Source organism: Somniosus microcephalus, chromosome 7 (genome assembly GCF_052327205.1).
Source record: "Somniosus microcephalus isolate GS21.2 chromosome 7, FLI_Smic_1.0, whole genome shotgun sequence".
Lineage (NCBI taxonomy): Eukaryota > Metazoa > Chordata > Chondrichthyes > Squaliformes > Somniosidae > Somniosus > Somniosus microcephalus.
The window spans coordinates 242090028-242111054 of record NC_140993.1 but is presented as its reverse complement, the minus strand read 5'-3'; the positions used below and the strand labels follow the sequence as shown (position 1 = coordinate 242111054).

The window sequence follows — 21027 nt, the reverse complement described above, 5'->3', positions numbered from 1 at the left end:
TTGGCCAGGACACGAGGAGAATGCCCTGATCTTCATATAGTGACATGACATCTTTTCTGTCCACTTGAACAAGAAGGCTGGTGTGTCGGTTTACCATCTCATCTACAAGATGGCGCCTCTGACAATGCAGCACCTCCTCAGTACTGCAGTGAAGTTGTAGGTATTCGGGTTCACCTAAGTAGGTATTGGACGAATTCCTACTAAATAACCGAGTTCGACTTCAGGAGAACAATCAAGAAGTTCTTTAATTCAAGAATAACCGAATTCCAACAGGTAGGTACAGGAAATAGATGAAATACAGCAGGTAAGAGAGATGGATGCAGGAGAGCCTTGGAGTAGGTCTTTCCCCAGCGGGGATGCCACGAGGACTGAGTTCGCAGTCCCATGGATAGCGTGATGACCTCATCACGCTCGGCCGCGTTTTCCCGCGCTTAGGTGGTCACGTGACCGCGCCGTGGCGTCAGTGCGTTAGGTCACGTTCTTAAAGGGGCAACGGCCCGAACAGATAAGTTATATACATACATAGTTAGGTTAAAGTGAATTATGTACAATATAATTAAGGGACACTCGGTAGTACCGCCACAAAGTATCAGCCTAGATTATGTGTGCAAGTCCTAGAGTGGGTCTTGATCCAACAACCTTTGGTCAGCCTATTTGAAAAAGGATATAGATGCATTAGAAGGGGTTCAGAGAAGAGTGACCAATGTAATTCCATGCTTTAAGGGCCTATGTTGTGAAGAAAAGCTTTGGAGAAAAGAATATTGAGGGGAAGACATGATACAGCTCTGTAAAATAATGGAAGGCATAGATAAAATTGAACTAAGCAATGAACATAGGACTAGAGGACCCAAGTATAAAATTCACAAGTCTTGTGCAAGGTTAGAGAATAGAAATGATCTTTTGCTCCCTCTGAAACATTGTTTCATAACAACTCCTCGTCAATTTCAATGAAATTTTGAGGTAAAGATGGCAGATTCGTTGTAAATGCTTTCAGAAACTGTAATGTTGTGAAAGTGCGGGAAGAGCTACTGAAGCGATGGTCCTTTATCACATATATGGACCAATAATATGATGGCAGGCACCTGATCCAATGTTGCATATTGGGCACCCGTGCCCTGGTAAGTCAGACAGAGTCCTGAGGCCGTCACAATGCCCAAGACACTTATTATGTCCCAATGAGAGCAGTAAGTGCAAAGGGTCTGCAGCCTGCACACAAGTTGTGTGTTAGGCTCATTAGGTGCCCAGATTTTATTTAAATGAGGAGGTCACCCCATAATGCAGCTGGAGCATCTGAGCAGTCGAGGAAACCAACATAATATTTTTTTTAATTGTGTACCCCCGCCATTTACATACCCTGCTACCATGCCCTATTGTCTCATATTTACCATGCACGCATGGCCACCTGTCCTTCGCTTCTCCCACTAGCTGTCCAGTGCTCTTTCCCCCACCCGCCACTCTGAAAAAGTGGCAGGCACATAATGAACAGCCAGCTGTCCTTCACTACCTGCTGGTGCCCAGTGATGAGGACCTGGTGCTTCCAGCACATGAGATATGTGTCCAGAGTGCTTGTTAATTATGCAAATAGACTGGCCTTGCATTATCTGGTGGAATCAGTCAAGTTGTGTGCAAGATGGTGGTGTGACTCAAATCACATCACTAGCCCCAAGTTCATTGTTATAGGGCTGGTTTTATGAAATCACACTCCCCCTCAACCACTGGGAGTGCATATTGGAATTCAGGTGTGTTCCCGCCACAATTTAAAATCGTGGGAAGACTGCGTTCGATTTTGCCACATGCGTTCCTGGCAAGTGAGGCTCCCTGCAGGAAGGGCAATTTCATAAAACTGGGCCTTACGTTTTGTGGCTCGCCAATCATTTTTCAGGCCTAGCTAAAAAGCACACACTTATTGGAGGCTTCTCACCATTCTGTATCAGTGGGCAACTGTTGTAAATGCTATTCCACAATCAGCTGGCAGAAGGCACAGTTCACAGAGAGTGAAGTGGATGACTCCTCTACCCCATGATCTGGTGACCAGAAATTTCTGCTGACACAAATGGTCATTGAAATTAACAAATTAATTCAGAAGCGCCTTAAGCAATACACTAGGCTTCTCTCTGATGGCCTTTCTTCTGCTGTGATGCTTGGTTGTTCCTTGCCATCCGTCCAGTGCTCCCGTTGAATGTACACAAGAACAAACACTGTGGATTGTGCAGAAATTTCCAGCTTTCGACATAATAGCACCTCCCAGCAGTAAAGTATACTATACTATATACATACTTAATGTAGCACTTTGCTATACTGTCTATTTAAAAAGAACGTCGATATATCACTTCCTTAACCCTTCCCTTTAGTTCTAATTAATCTCACCTGATTTTAACCTAAGGTCATCATGCCTCCTCTGCCAGGATGGCAACTGGAAGGCCTGCTCCCAAACATCAACCAAAGCCTCCTTTCCTAGACACCAGGAGAAGCAAGGTAGCACCTAGGTTGGATGTCGCTATTCAATTTTCCCTTCTCTGCTGCAGTTTCAGCCGAGCATAGCTCAGATTAGGAACCGGCTGAGAGGAGCTGAACCTACATCTTCCCTCTGTATGGCTCTGGGTAATCGTGCCCCAGTGCTCAGTGCCAACATGCTGTCAGGAAGCCCCATTTTACAATTTCTCCTCCCCACCTCTTTTGACATGCCTTTTGTTCCACACACTGTGCTCTGGCTGACAGGACAAGCTGATAGTTCATTTGCAGGTCTCTGCTACTCCTGGTGACTAGGATGATCGGGGGCGACCTGCCCTCCAATTTTCTCAGAGAAAGTGTTTAGTATCTGTACAGCAGCTCCCCTCTAACAACGTGACCAAGATCAGGAACTGATCTTGTGATATTGTCAGGTGGATATCCTTACTCCCTCAGATAGCAGGCTGGAGAACAAGACGGTGTTTGAAAAATATAGGGGGGAATTTTAACCCCAAGGATGGGGGGATTGGGGATGGGTGGGAGGTAAAAATTTTAGATTTCTCAAACCGTACCCCAACACGCCAACTTACCATTTTAACAGAGGTGGGTTGGGGCCGGGCAGGCGACCAATCCACTCTCGCGAGACGGGTCGGTTAGTAAAATCTTTTAAGGAGGCTGCGTGCCTCCATTTTACCTCCATTTTAATTTTTAACCCATGGATGCTGGGTTTCCCGGGCCACGGGAATCCCGGCAGGTAAAAGGAGGCGAGAAGGGCCAGATCCATGAGGTAAGTGCCTTTACAGCACTGCTTGTGGGCCAGGAGGAGCAGGAGTGTTTTCCCCTGCCCCCACCCCCAATCTAACATCTTTACACACCTTGTGATCAGATCCCGCAATCTCTAACTGCCCCACCCCCGCGATCTCCGACTGTCCCACCCCCGCGATCTCCAACTGTCCCACCCTCCGCGATCTCCGACTGCCCCACCCTCCGCGATCTCCGACTGCCCCACCCCTGCGATCTCCGACTGTCCCACCCCCGCGATCTCCGACTGCCCCACCCCCGCAATCTCCGAGTGCCCCGCCCCCCGCGATCTCTGACTGCCCCACCCCCCGCAATCTCCGACTGCCCCACCCCCCGCGATCTCCGACTGCCCCACCCCCCGCGATCTCCGACTGTCCCACCCCCTGCGATCTTAAACTGCCCCACCCCCCGCGATCTCCGACTGCCCCACCCCCCGCGAACTCCTACTGCCCCACCCCCGTGATCTCCGACTGCCCCACCCCCCGCGATCTCCGACTGGCCCCCTGTGATCTCCGACTGCCCCACCCACGCAATCTCCGACTGCCCCCCGCGATCTCCGACTGCCCCCGTGATCTCCAACTGCCCCCGCGATCTCCGACTGCCCCCCCGCGATCTCCGACTGCCCCCGCGATCTCTGACTCCCCCCGCGATCTCTGACTCCCCCCGCGATCTCTGACTGCCCCCCGCGATGTCCAACTGCTCCGCGATCTCTGACTGCCCCCCGCGATCTCCGACTGGCCTCCTGCGATCTCCGACTGCCCCCCACAATCTCTGACTGTCCCCGCGTTCTCTGACTGTCCCACCCCCCGCGATCTCCGACTGGCCCCCTGCGATCTCCAACTGCCCCACCCACGCGATCTCCGACTGCCCCCGCGATCTCCGACTGCCCCCGCGATCTCTGACTGCCCCCCGCGATCTCCTACTGCCCCCCGTGATCTCCGACTGCCCCCCGCGATCTCCGACTGCTCCGCGATCTCTGACTGCCCCCCGCGATCTCCGACTGCCCCTGCGATCTCTGACTGACCCCCCGCGATCTTCGATTGCCCCCCACGATCTCCAACTGCCCCAATCACCGCGATCTCTGACTGATCCCCCGCGATCTCCGACTGCCCCACCCCCTGCAACCTCCGACTGCCCCCCCGTGATCTCTGACTGCCCCCCCGCGATCTACGACTGCTCCCACCCCCCGCCAGGTCCCTACCCGGCTCCAAGTAAATATCGGAGCCACAGTCTACTTTAATGTGTGGAACTGTTAAAAATATTAAGGGGGAAAAATTCGGTTGATTAGCACTAATGGGGCGCAAAGCAACTAACGCCTGGGTGCGGCGATGTTTGCGCCGCTCGTGAAATTGACCAGACATTTTGTGGTGGTGCTAAACACTACCGCCACAATCTCCTGCGCCCGCAGATCGTGACATCAGTCGAGCGTGCAATGCTCTGGTAACGCCCCAGACCGACTATTGCGTGGCGCCCCTGCCTTTCCACCTGCCACTAGCAACGACAGGTAGAGGGGAACGTTTTACAGTCGGGAAGGGACGGGGGTGCGCTATTTAAAGGCGGCCGCTTCCTGCCTTTTTTTGTCGGCGACATCTTTGCACCTCGCATTCTGAGCGAGACAGAGAGAAACTTCTGGAGAGATTCAACGCTGTGTGAGGGAGTTTTGGGTACTGAGCAGCATTTTGCAGGTTCATTTTGATTTGACCTTCCTTGCATCGATTTAGAAGAGATTACAGGGGGCTGCACTCTTAGCTCTTTCCCTGGGCCTCTCCATTGTTCTTTCCAGCAGATTTGACGTACAGGTCTCTCCAGGCCGAGATTCAAGGCTGCAATGAGCAGGGTGTGGATGGAGAGCAAGATCGACCCTCCCCTTTATGAACTGGCTGGCGCCAGTGTGTCTGTGTTCCATTGCTGACTGACATCACATGAGCTTCGCCAGCGCTCTGAGGTAGCGCCTCGCTCCTCGGCATTAGCGCCTTAAGAGAGGTGTGTAGCACTTGATTTAGCGCTCCAATCACATCCAGGGGCGATAGAGGCCAAGCTTGCAGTCGGAGGCGATAATTAGCGGCAGGCGCTAAACTTTGCGCCCGGCCGATAATTGCGCCCCAAACAGGGCGATACCGAATTTCTCCCCCTAAATGTATTAATTACAAAGCTTTCATGGAAAGAGATGCAAACCATAAAACCACCTCGGTAAGGGAATGCTTAGAAAAATCCAAGACTTACCTGTTGAATTGTTTGCATCCCATTTAGTCTGTTCCTGATCATCAAACAACTAAAGAAACACAACATGAGCTTTAATACCAGCACTGGCATTTTTCTTTACTTACATGTGTGATAAGTAACTAAACATGCATCGACTATAATAACTCCCAGCAACTATGTGGTAATTTCTGTAATTTTGACTCTTGCCTTGCTGCTCTACTCATTTTGTAATGGTTTGTATAATGCATGGACTCCTTCCTTGTATGAACCTGTATTGATGTTGGCACCGGCTCTTCTAATTTTGTGCAATTACCTGGAAGGTTACATCTCCACGACCTTCTGTGAGCCAAGTAAAGCAGCCCCAGTTCAACAACACTTCCATACTCACTTTTGTTCTGATCATGTTTGGCTTCTCATCAACCACTCACTATTAGACAGCCACTTTCCAGTTGCCTGGTCTAGACTGTGATTGGTGTCAATTATCAATTGACTGGTATTAATACAAAGAAATCTTTGTTGTCTTCAGTTGGTCTTGCAACAAAGACCGAGGGCAGAAAGGAAAGCATACAAGAATTCTAATAATAGTTGCAATACCTCAAAAATCACTCAAGTGTCACTCATAAATCAGCAATCAATCCACTTTGGAACTGGAATGTACAGTTATTACTCTGTCACCAGTCAGTGGGAAACACAATTGGAATGTTAAGAACCAGGTGCGGTTCAAGTTCATGCAGCCTTCAAAGACGTGCTCAGGTATAGTTTCTGAAGTTGCAAACAAATTCTGAAAAGGTCCTTTTACAGGGAAGTTGTAAAAAACTGCATCTTAGAATATTTTGAAAATCTTTATGAATTGAGAGCTGATTGTATTAATGGTGCCAGGATATGTGAGGTGTTAATTATCGATCCTGTCTCTCTCTCTCTCCAGTCACGTTGTACCAATTGGTAATCAATGTTCTTTTGGTTTCTTCTGAAACTGTGCCATTGCACCTCAACAAACATGTAGACCCCTCTACCGTGGTTGACACGGCCCTCGACCGTGTCCATTCTATCTCCTGCACTTCTGCCCTCACCCCTGCCCTCCCTCCCGGAACCACGATAGGGTTCCCCTTGTCCTCACCTTTCACCCCACCAGCGTCCACATTCAACGGATCATCCTCCGCCATTTCAGCTACCTCCAAAGTGATCCCACCACCAAACGCATCTTCCCCTCCCCTCCCCTTTCAGCATTCCGTAGGGACCGCTCCCTCCGAGACACCCTAGTCCACTCCTCTATCACCCCCAACAGCCCTTCCCCTTCGCCTGGCACCTTCCCGTGCAAGCGCAGGAGATGTAACACCTGCCCCTATACCTCCCCCCTTCCCACTGTCCAGGGCCCCAAACACCCCTTCCAGGTGAAACAGCGATTTACTTGTACTTCTTGCAATCTAGTATACTGTATTCGCTGCTCACGATGCGGTCTCCTCTACATTGGGGAGACCAAACGCAGATTGGGTGACCGCTTTGCGGAACACCTCCGTTCAGTCCGTAAGGGTGACCCCGAGCTTCCGGTCGCCTGTCATTTTAATTCACCGCTCCATTCCCACTCGGACCTCACTGTCCTTGGCCTCTTGCATTGTTCCACAGAAGCTCAACGTAAACTCGGGGAACAGCACCTCATCTTCCGATTAGGCACTTTGCAGCCTTCCGGACTCAATATCGAGTTCAACAATTTCAGATCATAACCTTGGCCCCTATTACATTTTTACTTATATTTTTTTCCACCCCTTTGTTCTGGGTCTTCCCTTCCCCCCCCCCCAATTTCCTTTTTTTGTTCTCTCTCCCACATGGCAGCTCTGTCTCATCCTGCCAGTGCACTTCACACCTAATCTCAGCCGTCTTTTGTCTCCACTTGTCCTATTACCATCTCGTCTGGTTTTGAATACCTCTTAATATCTCTTTTACTTCTTTTGTTCTATCGCAGCCCTGCCTTCGATCTATTTTATTTCCTTTCCAGTTTTGAAAAGGGTTTCGACCCAAAACGTCAACTCTAATTTCTCTCCACGGGTGTTGCCTGGCTTGCTGAGTTTTTCCAGAATTTTCTGTTGTTATTATGTAGACAGTCTAGGCTGACACTTCAGTGCAGTACTGTCGGAGGTGCCGTCTCTCCAATGAGATGTTAAACCGAGGCCCCATCTGCCCTCTCGAGGATGTAAAAATCCCATCGCACTATTCGAAGATGAGCAGGGGAGTTCTCTCCGGTGTCCTGGCCAATATTTATCCCTCAACCAAAATCACTAAAAAATGTTGGTCACTATCTCATTGCTCTTTGTGCGACCTTGCTGTGCGCAAATTTGCTGCCACATTTCCCTAAAATACAACAGTGACTACACTTCAATAGTAATTCATTGTCTGTAAAGTACTTTGGGACGGCCTGAGGTTATGCAAGGTGTTTATATAAATGCAAGTTCTTTCTTTCTAGACACAATGATACAACTCTCGGAGATTTGGGAGAACCTGGAAAAGCTTGTGCTTTACTAAGCTATATGCACTGAGGCCTACCTACTGACGCACGTTTACCAGCCTGAGGGTCAGGGGTGCGGGAAGATGGAGGAGTGAAGCTCACAGTGGCAAATGAATAGGGGGGGCTTTACAATGTGGGTCATAATGTCATGGCACTGGGCTGACACAGTGCTGCCTGCTCCAGCATCAAATCACATACTTAGATGACCTCTTTAGGGGTGGGGCAGCCAAATTGGAGTGTGATCTGCTGCTCCAGATTAGGATTTTCACATCAAATTCACGAGTACAGGCGAAAATTCTAGTGTTAGAAGGGCGTGTGTCTGTCCCTGTACCTCCTTCCACATGTAATAGTTCACATTCATGTGGAATAATAATTATTAGGCCAACTGAGAAAAAGTTATTTCAACTGAGGCTGGCGTTCTTTAATTAAAGGCAACCTCCGAAATTGACTTCACTATCATTTGGGCTAGCAGTAAAATTATTTTTTTTTCCTTTGAATTTTGTTGCATGTTTAAGAAAAGCAAGCTTAAAAACAGCTTTCATGCAGCCAGAATCTAGTGTCATAGAGAATTTTCATTAAACACGGAGGCTGGTGATGGGATTAATGTTGCACTATACTTTTACAGACTGTTCTTTATGGCATTCCTCACCGCTGTTATCATAAACATCCAGTCACAGTTTTCCTTGATCAGATTCGAAGATCTGGATCAGACCTGAAAGATGATGACATCATAACCTGTCCAACAAAGGTAAGTCCTTGTAAATTTTCTCTGCACCCTCTCCAGTGCCTCTATATCCTTTTTATAATATGGCAACCAGAACTATACGCAGTACTCTGTAGTCTAACCAAGGTTCGATACAGATTTAGCATAACTTCCCTACTTTCAATTCTATCCCTCTAGAAATAAACCCTAGTGCTTGGTTTGCTTTTTTTATGGCCTTGCTAACCTGTGCCGCAACTTTTAGAGATTTGTGTGTTTGTACTCTGAGATCCCTTTGTTCCTCTACCCCACGTAGACTCGCACCCTCACATTTATCTCTTGAGCATCCCTGATTATAATCGCTCAACCTTTGGTGGCCGTGCCTTCTGTTGCCTAGGCCCTAAGCTCTGGAATTCCCTGCCTAAACCTCTCCGCCTCTCTACCTCTCTTTCCTCCTTTAAGACACTCCTTAAAACCTACCTCTTTGATCAAGCTTTTGGTCACCTGCCCTAATTTATCCTTATGTGGCTTGGTGTCAAATTTTTTGTCTTAAAATACTCCTGTGCAGCGCCTTGGGACGTTTTACTACATTAAAGGCGCTATATAAATACAAGTTGTTGTTGTTGTTATGTTGAATTTCATTTGCCAATTATATGCCCACTCTGCAAGTTTATTAATGTCCTCCTGTAATTTGTTGCAGTCCTCTTCAGTATTGACTATCCCCCCCATTTTGGTGTCATCCACAAATTTAGAAATTGTGTTTTTGATTCCAAAGTCCAAATCGTTAATAAAAATTGTGAACAACAGAGGTCCCAGCACTGATCCTTGTGGAACACCACTACCCACCTTTTGCCACTGTGAATAGCTACCCTATTGCAGACAGTTGTACTGTTTGCTGAATGCAGTCCGGATCTCAATTTTGATGCAATAAACAAATCTGATTGCAAGTATTGGTCACGCTGACATATCTTTGTGATAGATGTGATTGTGCTTTCTCTGATGACTTTTTGTATCTCGTACACCAGAGAAGGATATAAGGATTTGGAAGATGGACATAGAAATTGGATTCTGCCGTGCCAGTGTTACAGGTGGCAAACAGGTGCCCAAGGGCCCAATATGGCAGGCGGCGCGTGCATGATCATTATGTGGTGGAAGTGTGCCGCCTGCCATATTGGTAAAGGCTCCTCCATAGCCATCCAGGGCGCGTGCCTGAAACAGGCCTTAGCCCCTTTGTATATGTAAATAGGAGGATCTGACGCCTATTTGAGACCTTCTACACAAAATTAGATTGTGCATGGCAGCCTGACTAATGGTCCTTAAAGATACCCCTGGAGGCTGCCACCAGGAAAGGTAACTTTTAATTTTTTTTTACTTACTTTATTGTGGAGCCGGGAGAAGCAGGACTGCATCCTCCTCGGACTCTCCGTATGAAATTGGCCATAGTCCGAGCTGACCGATCTTGGTGATTCTCGAGACCTGTGAGCTGCCTGTGGGGCTGCAACTGGTGCCTGGAGCTCACTGGTAATAAAGTAATGAAGCTGGTGAACCAATTTCCCTTAGTCCTGCCACCAGCCTCTTTAGGCACAGGGAGCGTGCACAGCACTGAGATCGTGCGTGATCCCATTTTGGGTCACAGCTTCAGGAGTGACTGGTGCGCCACCATTTATTATAGAAGTAGAATGGCCTCGAGGGGGCTGAATGGCCTGCTCTTGTTTCTATGTTCCACACAGGAATACAAAGCAACCCTGCTAAATAGCTGCTTTTTGTCCGTATTTTGTACATGATTATATTATAAATGAACTGCAGACAAGTGGCATCAGGAATAATAAAACAAGTGTAACAAGTTATTTACCACTTTAAAAGAATTCACCATTCCTTGAAAATTGGGCTTTTGCTTGTAGCTGACAATACGTGACTCCAGTTTCTGTCCAGCACATTCCACTTTTATCTGTAGTTGATCTGTTGAGAACCCAATTTTTTTCAGGTCTTGCAGTCCCCAGAATAAGGCCTGCAAGGCAAATATTCAAGCCAAGTACATCAAAGTGCAATTTTATTTAACTCATCCATAGCTTCTCCAGTGATTCCTGTTATAGGGGCTAACAGTATTTATATTTTAAACGTTTATCACAGGTTCTGAATCTGAGCAGATGTTGTTCGGGCATTAGTGGTATTCTGTGGTAAATGAAATAAAATTGCAAATGCTATAAATCGGAACTAAAAACAGAAAATGCTGGAAACACGCAGCAGGCTGGTCAGCATCTGTGGAAAGAGATGAGTTAACATTCCAGGCTAGGTCATTCTTCAGAGAATCGGAACAAAAGAGAGGGAGAGGGGGAAAACCATGAGAGGTAGTATTGCTGGAATGGCCTGCGACCTGCTGAAAAGAAAAACAGGAGATGGATTGATGACTGATATCATCTTCATGGTAGCTAATGGAAAGAAGTATTGAAATGTGAATGTGTGAGTTGCCAAGGTAGTGGGAGGCACACACAAGGAAAAGGCAAGAAGATGGGTTGAAATTGAAAACACAGAAAGCCCGTAGAGACCAAGCCTGAAATTAAAACAGAAAATACTGGCAAAAGATAGTGGCCTAGAAATTCAGTATAGCCACGTTTGGGGCGCTACAGCCGGGCGGCCGCTAAAGTTTGCGCCCGGCGCAACTTCGCGCCACCTTCGCCGATATTCAGTGGCATCGCCCCAAGAGGTTGCTGCTGCGCTAAAACAGGCGATGCACGACTATCATTAGGCACTAAGCCGGCGGCCCGGGGCGAAACCCCCGAGGGCGGGCGCAGTGCAGGTACGGCGAGTTGCTGATTGACGGCAGACACTCTGGCGCCGGTGAGCTCTTAAAGGGGGAGGGTGGATTTGTTTGCCTGCCACGCCCTGCACACTGCAGCCCTGAAGCAAGGCCTGACCACTGCTGCTTGACCTGTGCAATGCCCAGGACTATGGAGAAGGCCAGGGAGAGAGCGCAGCGCTTCAGCGACGGTGACCTGCGTGTGCTGGTTGGCGCAGTGGAGCGCAGGCACCATGTTCTGTTCCCTGAAGGTGGCAGGAGGCCGCTGCCCAGCGCCTATCGGAAAGCCTGGAGGGAGGTGTCAAACAGGGTGACCTCCAACAGCGTGGTTGCCAGGACTCCTGTGCAATGCCGGAAAAAGTTCAACGACCTCACTCGGGTTGTCAGGGTGAGTACCCTTTCCAGTGTCACAGAAATCACAGAAATCACAGAAACCCCGCAGTGCAGATAGAGGCCATTTCGGCCCATCGAGCCTGCACCGACACATATCCCACCCTATCCCCGTAACCCCATGTATTTAATCCCCCTAACACTAAGGGTCAATTTTATCATAGCCAATCAACCTAACCCGCACATCTTTGGACTGTGGGAGGAAACCGGAGCACCCGGAGGAAACCCACGCAAACACGGGGAGAATGTGCAAACTCCACACAGACAGTCACCCGAGGCCGGATTTGAACCCAGGAACCCAGGTCTCTGGCGCTGTGAGGCAACAGTGCTAACCACTATGCCACCGTGCTGCCCACCTCATCCCTGCATGTGCACCTCAGTTTATGGGCAAAGGGACCTGAAAGCCCTAATGCCCAGCCCTCATCCAGCAGCTATGGGACTGTCATGAAAATCACTTGCACATTCAGCACTTTACACACTGTACAAGCTATTCGAACATGGGAGGCAGTACAGCCAAGATCAGGGCTTCACACTGTACTTAGAGGCCGTCCTTTCTCTTGCAGGCCAAGGTGGCGCACAACCGAAGGCAGCAGCGTGAGACCGGGGGAGGCCATCCTGACCTCAAAGAGCTCTCCGACCTGGACCAGCGTGTGGAGCACATTATGTCAGGCCGGCTGATTGGCCCCGTCGCCAGTGGAGATGCCGACCCTGTTCTGGGCCCCAATGGTAAGGGCATCACCTTTTTGACCTCTCTCTTTCCACTTGCGCCTCAGAACAGCATCCTTTGCCACTGTCCGACCAATGCAGTGCATAGCAGCACTCATGCCTCCCTCGCTGCCGCCCTGTCCTCACTCTAAAGCAACTCTTGTGCCTCCCTGCTTTCAGATGCTGAATCGCCAGGTGAGGAGGCGGGCCCTCAACCTGGCACTGTGAGTGAATCGGAGGGCGAGGAGGAGGAAGAGGAAGAGGAAGCTGGACCATCAGTGCCACCCTCAGCCGAGGCAGCCCATGGCGATGATGGGGACACGTCTTCCCTGGAGGGGAGCCGGGGGGAAGGGTCGGAGGAGAGTGAAGCTCCGGGGCCCAGCGGCCTGCAGCAACGCGGGAGGGGTGGGGAAGCTCGGCGGACTTCTCCCCGGAGGGTGAGTGCGGCCTCCAGTCCTGCGACGGTGAGCGCAGAGGAGGTGCGGCTCCTAGAGGAAATGGCCGCCCAGGCTGAGCGCAGGCACACTGAGCGCATGGCTGCAGTGGCAAGGATGCCTGACTCCATAGAGTCACTGTCAAGGAGTGTGCAGGAATTCGGGGCAGCACAGGCGGCTTCTAGCCAAGTGCTCAGTCGTGCCATCCATTCACTGGCTGGTGTCATGCGGACACAGACCAGGGCCACACGGGCACTAACTGCTGCCACCCTCGCTGGATCGGCCAGGCATCGCCAGGGCACTCGCCGCGCCACAGCAGCCCAGCAGTCTGTGCTTCAGCAGATTGCTGCGCATGCTGCAGTGCTGGCCCGTGCGAGTGCCACTGTCTCAGGTGACCAGGGAGTACCTGTGATACCCCTTCCAGGTGAAACAGCGATTTACTTGTACTTCTTGCAATCTAGTATACTGTATTCGCTGCTCACGATGCGGTCTCCTCTACATTGGGGAGACCAAACGCAGATTGGGTGACCGCTTTGCGGAACACCTCCGTTCAGTCCGTAAGGGTGACCCCGAGCTTCCGGTCGCCTGTCATTTCAATTCACCGCTCCATTCCCACTCGGACCTCACCGTCCTTGGCCTCTTGTACTGTTCCACGGAAGCTCAACGTAAACTCGAGGAACAGCACCTCATCTTCCGATTAGGCACTCTGCAGCCTTCCGGTCTCAATATCGAGTTCAACAATTTCAGATCATAACCTCGGCCCCTATTTCATTTTTACTTATATTTTTCCACTCCTTTCCTCCCCCCCCCTTTCCTTTTGTTTCTCTCTCACACCTGGCAGCTATCTTTTGCCCTGCCAGTACACTTTACACCTAATCCCAGCCTATTACCATCTCGTCTAGCTTCTAATCTCTTTTACTTCTTTTGGTTCTTTTATTCTTTTGTCCGATCGCAGCCCTGCCTTCGATCTAGTTCCTTTTCTCTCCAGTTTTGAAGAAGGGTCAAACCCGAAATGTCAACTCAAATTTCTCTCCACGGATGTTGCCTGACCTGCTGAGTTTTTCCAGCATTTTCTGTTGTTATTTCGGATTTCCAACATCTGCAGTATTTTGCTACAGTACCTGTGATCTGTCAGGTTGACAGCATTCCTGCAGCCGACACTGCCACTCCTCCATTGCAGCTGCCACCAGCCGCTGGACAGACTGCTGCCGCACAAGCAGAGTTGGAGCAGTCAGCAGCCGGCCCCTCCAGGGCCAGAGCTGGTCCAGGCCGACCCCCAAGGGCATCTGCCGTCTCGCCATCTGACCCTCAGCAGCCTTCCCCCAGCCTTGCTGCAGCCACTGGGGTCCCATTGAGGAGGAGCTGCAGGGCGGACAGGGGCCAGTCACGGATGCGAAAGGCATCGCCGTCGCAGGGCAAAAAGTAGAAAGTGTGCCCAAATGTTTTGTTTCACATGTAAAGGCTGAGACTGGTCGATTTGTGTTTTTTGAAAGGCTGAGACTGGTCGATTTGTGTTTTTTGAAAGGCCGAGACTGGTCGATTTGTGTTTTTTGCGGGGGCTTCTCTCCATTAGTTTGTTATGTGGGAAGGGCAGAGGTATCAAAGTAATAAATGTTCTTAAATCACACTGTCCATGCTTTCTTTTGGAAGTCCTGGTTGCCCTGCTCGGCTGAGGGCTTGTGGAGCGGCTACATTCATCTTGTGCTGGCACAAGCCATTCCCTGAGAGGGGGCCTAGAACCGACGTTCAATAAGCCGCCGACGGGCGGCCCTTGCACTTTCTGCCTCCCTCCTATGCTGGTCCTCCTCCTCCTCCTCCTCCTCCTCCTCCTCCTCCTCCTCCTCCTCTGGTGGTCCTCCAATGTCTGGTGGCAGTGGCTGAGTCCTGCGGATAGCCAGGTTGTGCAGCATGCAGCACACGACCACGAAATGGGAGGCTCGCTCAGGCGAATATTGTAGGGCTCCTCCGGAACGATCCAGACAGCGGAACCGTTGCTTCAGGACGCCGATTGTTTGCTCAATGATGTTCCTGGTTGCTTGATGGCTGTCATTGTATCCCTCTTCAGCAGGGGTGCTGGGCGCACGGAGCGGGGTCATCAGCCAGGTGCACAAAGGATAGCCTTTGTCCCCGAGAAGCCATCCTCGTGGGTGAGGCTGGGCCTGGAACATGTCTGCCACAGAAGTCTGGCGCAGGATGAAGGCATCATGGCTGCTGCCTGGAAAGCGGGCATTGACAGCTAGGATGAGCTGCCTGTGGTCACACACCAACTGCACGTTGAGACAATGGTAGCCCTTCCGGTTGCGGTAATCCTCGGCATTCTCTAGAGGTGCCCGCAAAGCCACATGCGTGCAGTCAATGGCGCCCTGCACCATGGGGAAGCCCGCTAATGCTGCAAAGCCCATTGCACGCTGTTGCTGCTTGACAAGGGCCATGGAGAAGGAGATGAACTGACGTCTCCTTCTGAAAAGGGCATTGGTCACCTGGCAGATGCAGCAATGTACGGCAAACTGGGAGATGTTGGAAATGTCCCCAGTAGCGGATTGGAAGGAACCGGTGGCATAGAAGTTGAGAGATGCCGTCACCTTCACTGCCACCGACAGAGACGTCCTGCTCCTCAGATGTGGCTGCAGATCTCCGCGAAGCAGGTGGCAGATCTCAGTGACCACCGCCCTTCGGAATTGCAGCCTCCGAACACACTGCTCGTCAGACATGTTCAGATATGAGAACTGCTGGCGGTACACCCTGAGTGGGTAAGGCCTCCTTTGCCGATGCCTGTTGCCCCCTCTCCGTCTGGCCATGACTGCCACTCTCTCACGGCGTCTCTGAGCCCTTTGAATGCAATGGAGAAGCCCAACATTTGCACCCATTGCAGCCCCCGTTATATGTTTCCAATCAATGATTTGGCTCTGAAGTTAAAGACAAGTGCAAAGCTGTGGCCTGAAGTCACAAGTACCTGTGCGAGTGTTGAGCCAAAGCAGAAAGCTCTCTACCTTTGTCTCTCTGCAAAGCTCCGTCTCTCACAAAGAAGGAGTTTTGCAAAATGGCTGCCTTTTCTACTGCAGGAGGAGTGCCCTTTAATTTGCGCTCCCCGCGCCCCGCAGTGACTGGGAACCGTTCCCCTCTACCAATCGCTAGGGGCGCCAGGCGCACAATAGGCCGGCGCCACTGAATTTCCGGTTTGGGGCGCACAAAGGGCGTTGCACGATGAAATGACGTCAGGATCTGCGCGCGCAGCTGAGCGCGCGCAAAGGCTTTGCGCCGCCGCTAAATCTTTACTGAAGTTGGGGAGAGGCGCAGATCGCGCTGTGCCCGGCCGCTAGCCGCCTAGCGCCCCACATCTCCTCCTCCTAAGGCACTAGCGGCTGGCGCAAACAACTGAATTCCTAGGCCAGTGGGTCTGGCAGTCCCGTAAAGAGAATAAGGCAGGCCAATGGCAAGGATGCAGACTCCCCCACCAGCATTGGGAGGGACTCTACCCCAAAGGTCAACTCGCCTTACCTCCTGCTGGATACCGACAGGCCCACCATACATCACCAGCATCCGCTGCTATGAAGAAAACAAAGGATATAGTGAAAGTAAAGGCAGTGTTCATGCCAGAGGGCTACAGAATGCCCAAGAGACAGGTAAGCTACTATTCATGGAGTTGGGTTGAGCTTCCTTGGAACAGTATAGAAGGCCAAACACAGAGAGGTCAGAGTGGGAATGGGAGGAGGAATTAAAGTGGCAAACTTAGAGTCGCAGAACCAAGGTGTTGGCAAAATGGTCACCTCATCTTTGTTTGGTCTCCCCAATGTAGAGGAGACTGTGAGCAATGAATGCAGCATACTAGATCAGAGGAAGCACACATAAATTGCTGTCTCATACCTTTAGGATTTGAACAGTGGTATAAGGGGCGGTGTTCTATCTCCTGCGGTTGCACAGGAAGGCGCTAGGAGATAGTAGCTGGAAGTTGGGAGAGTGAATCAGAGCATCACAGAGGGAATGATCCCTCTGGAAAAGAAGAGGGAAGGGGAGACAAAGGTAAGTTTGGTGGTGGGAGGATATTGTTAAGTGTCCAAAATGGTGGAAGATGAATTGGCGAATGTGGAAGTTGGTGAGGTGCAAATTGAAGACAAGAAGGATCCGGCGGCGGCGGCGGCGGTGGTAGAGCAGCAGCACAGGAAATGGCACAGTGACTATGGAGGGGGATCCAGAACATTTCAGAAGCTCTGATGCAGAAGGTGAAGTCAACTGATCAGATTCGACAGACATAAGCCCCGATCGTAACCTGCCCCACCCCGTGCCCGATGGGAATGGGGTTAAAATCACAACAGCGTCCTTATCTACGAGTATGCGCTGAATTCTCACTGGCTGTTGAGTGGAACTTCTTAGACTGAAGTATAATTTCTAAGGCTTCTATTGGCTGATTTACCAAAAAAATAATTAAAAAAATTTAAAATTAAAGTTTAAAAAAAAACTTACTTTACAGACAGGAATAAAGGAATATGTCAGAGCTGGCTCCCAGCCGAGAGCAATGATAGTACAAAGGCAGATGTTATAGACTCAGTTTGAGAGTCACTATTTCAAACTCTGGAATATAAGGAGTGTTAGGAATGATCCAAGGAAGCTGATATCTTTACTGTCTTGGTTTACAAATGAAGAATTTGCACTTGAGGTACTGGAGACAGACTGGCACTCATGAAGCAGTCTCACCACTTTCGGGAGGAGTCTTTGACAAATCCTTTACAGTTTGATTTCAAGCATAATTGTGTTAAAGGACATCAGTGCCTCACATTACAATGGACACCCACAGATATTCTAGCTCTTCTTCTCCCCCAACTGAAAAAATGATTTGCCAGATACTTTTTATGAAGCCAGTGTCCCATTAATGGTTCTTTTCATAATCAGAAGTTCAGCATGCAATTCTGAAATCTATGTGTGTGAAATTCAATCGAGCCTAAAATAGGTAAGATCTGACATGTATTCTCAACACAGTACAGCTATAAAGTCACCGCTATTTTATGGGTTTTCAGCACTGGACAAATTCCATCTGGAATAGTGAATCCTCATTCAAATATATCTCCTGAGGTACAACATCAGCAGGAATGTGTGGCTGTGCGGGCACAATGTGAACAGTGTTAATATTGTCTTGAGATTGTTATATCTTGTGGTCAAACAAAGGCCCTTACTTTTCAGCTGAAGGAAATTTACCAGAAATGTAGGGAACCCATGCTAATTTCAAACTGAGATTTAGAGAGGACGAGGAGGAAGGGTAGGGAAAATTGGAGGGCAGGTCACTCCAGCAACTCTGTGTACCTGTGGGTACAGAACATTGTTGCCAAATTAGGACCTGTACACTGGCCCACTTCCCTGGTGTGTGGCATAATGGGGGCACAAAATAAAGGGAAACGTGACTAAAAACAAATTAAAAAGGGAAATCATGTTAACATACAGCCTCTTTTTTATATTACCAGAATTAATACCCAGCGCTGTGCAAACCACAGAATTGAAAATGTACCTTATTGTAATATCACAGGAACCACCGTTTGTATTCCATTCTTCATCAGAATCTTTGCAGGACAGCCTTGCACAAGGCATAGTCTCATTGGCCAGTTTTTTTGTTATTTGTGTTTCATCTTCTCTTGGCGAATAAAACTACATGATAATTCTTTTATTATCCATTCCTGTGCTGAGGCATTGCTATTCATTAACGCCAAAATGTGGGATGATGCACCAATTTGTATTTCCACCAGGGGGCTCCACGCTATCATACTGGATAACAACAACAATAACTCGCATTTATATAGCACCCTTTAAAACGTGCCAAGGAGCGATCAAACAAAATTTGACACCGGGCCACATAAGGAGATATTAGGACAGGTGACCAAATGCTTGGTCAAAGAAGTAAGTTTTAAGGAGTGTCTTAAAGGAGGAGAGGGAGTTAGAGAGTTGGAGTGGTTTAGGGAGGAAATTCCAGAGCTTAGGGCCCAGGCAGCTGAAGGCACGGCTGCCAATCGTGGAGCGAAGAAAATCGGGGGTGCGCAAGAGGCTAGAATGGGAGGAACGCAGATATCTCGGCAGGTTGTAGGGCTGTAGGAGGTTACAGAGATAGGGAGGGGCGAGGCCATGAAGGAATTTGAAAACTAGGATGAGAATTTTTAAATTGAGGTGTTGCCAGACCGGGAGCCAATGTAGGTCAGCGAGCTCAGGGGTGATGACCGAGGGACCAGGACTTGGCGCAAGTTAGAATGTGGGCAGCAGAGTTTAGGTTGAGCTCAGGTTTATGATTGGTGCAAAGTGGGAGACTGGCCAGGAGAGCATTGGAATAGTTGAGTCTCGAGGCAACAAAGACATGGATGAGGGTTTCAGCAGCAGATGAGCTGAGGCAAGGGGCAGAGATGGGATTTTACGGATGTGGAAGTCGGCGATATTGGTGATGGAGAGGATATGGGGTCGGAAGCTCAGCTCAGGGTCAAATAGGATGCCAAGGTTGTGAACAGTCTGGTTCAGCCTCAGACAGTGGCCAGGGAGAAGGATGAAGTAGGTGGCTGTGTGGTGGGGACTGAAGACACAGCTTTGGTCTTCCCAATAATCAATTGGAGAAAATTTCAGCTCATCCAATACTGGACGTCGGATAATCAGCGTGACATATTAGAGGCAGTTGAGGGGTCACGAGAGGTAGTGGTGAGGTAACGCTGGGTGTCATCAGCGTACATGTGGAACCTAACGTTGTGTTTTCGGATATCGCCGAGGGGCAGCATGTAGATGAGAAAAAGGAGGGGGCCAGGTAATGGTGCAGGAGCAGGAACAAGAAGCCATCGCAGATGATTCTCTGGCTATGATGGGATAGATAAGAATGGAACCAGGCAAGGGTAGTCCCACCCAGCTGGACGACGGGGGAGAGGCGTTGGAGGAGGATGGTGTGATCAACCGTGTCAAAGGCTGCAGACACGGTCAAGAAGGATGAGGAGATATGTTCCAACTAAATATATTTTTGAGATAGGCTTCTTTCACTTTTATAATAATTGGTTTTTCTTTTTTAAAAAAATGTTCTGAATTATTTTTGAAAAATGGCTGGTTTCACTCAGTTATCCAGGATGTATTTTTCCAGCAGAATCGAGTCTGAAGACCTGTGGATGATATTCGACTTCCACCCCAAATGGAGGTGAAGTCGGCCGAACAGCCGTGCCGACCGACCAAAGCCGGCGTTGGGAAGTCTGAACAATTTTTGTTTGAATGCCTCCGGTGAGATGCCTGCACCAAGCAGATGCCCTGTTGCAGCTCGCTGGTTGTGCGGCTAGGGTTGGTGGGTGGGCGGGGGGGGGTGGGGGCAGTTCCCATGCTGAGCCAACTAACAGGTCGGGCCTTGGTGAGGCGGCAGCAACGCTCCAGGAGAGGGTCGAGCACGGGCCAGCGGCCGCCCACTGCAGTTTTTGTAGAGCAAAGAGGAGTACTGACAACCAGCCAGCCGCTGTTGCAGACCTTTGACACCTGGAGAGGCTCCAAACATGTCCTACAACTGACAGAGGAGCCCAATTTGCACATTTAAGCAGCCTCCTGCCAGAAACAGACAGGCATGCTGCTCGCCCATTTCCAGGGCCACTTGCATCAGGTGGGCCTTGGGCATCAATGAGGTGGTCAGGTGCCCACCCACCCCCCATTTTCAAATGCTGGATGCCCATTTTTCAGGGCAAGAAATTGGCAGCTGACAGTTGAAAATCGCCACCCTACCCAGCACCCCCCACCCCTGCACTCAAGTGGTCAAGGAGACAGAAAGCCTGAGGGAGCGGTAATTTGAGTTTAAAGTACTCTCTCATTTCTGTGTTAAAATATAAATATAACAGCATTTATTACCTTCATTTTTAATGGGGCGGTAATTCCTCCCCAAACGCGTGAGTACGGAAGGGGTACTCACGCGTCTGGCCGGAGGAAATGCCGGTTTTCAGCATGCACAGCGCATGCGCTGAAAACCGGCATTTCCTCTCCTCTAACCCAAGAGTTGAAGAGGCTAGCACGTGCGCTGTAGGGGGCAGCGCGTGCGTCTTGGATTTCCTCTGTTTTGGGGGATTTG

General features: G+C 49.8%; 1 long non-coding RNA gene across 1 annotated transcript; it reads right to left on the bottom strand.

Moving 5' to 3' along the window:
• Window positions 1-227: 227 nt before the first annotated feature.
• Window positions 228-21027, bottom strand: LOC147115194 (uncharacterized). The gene is made up of 5 exons (XR_015079084.1): window positions 20811-21027; window positions 18475-18728; window positions 10504-10659; window positions 5473-5521; window positions 228-650 (listed from the first exon to the last, which is right to left on the bottom strand). It is a non-coding gene; the product is annotated as an uncharacterized LOC147115194 (long non-coding RNA).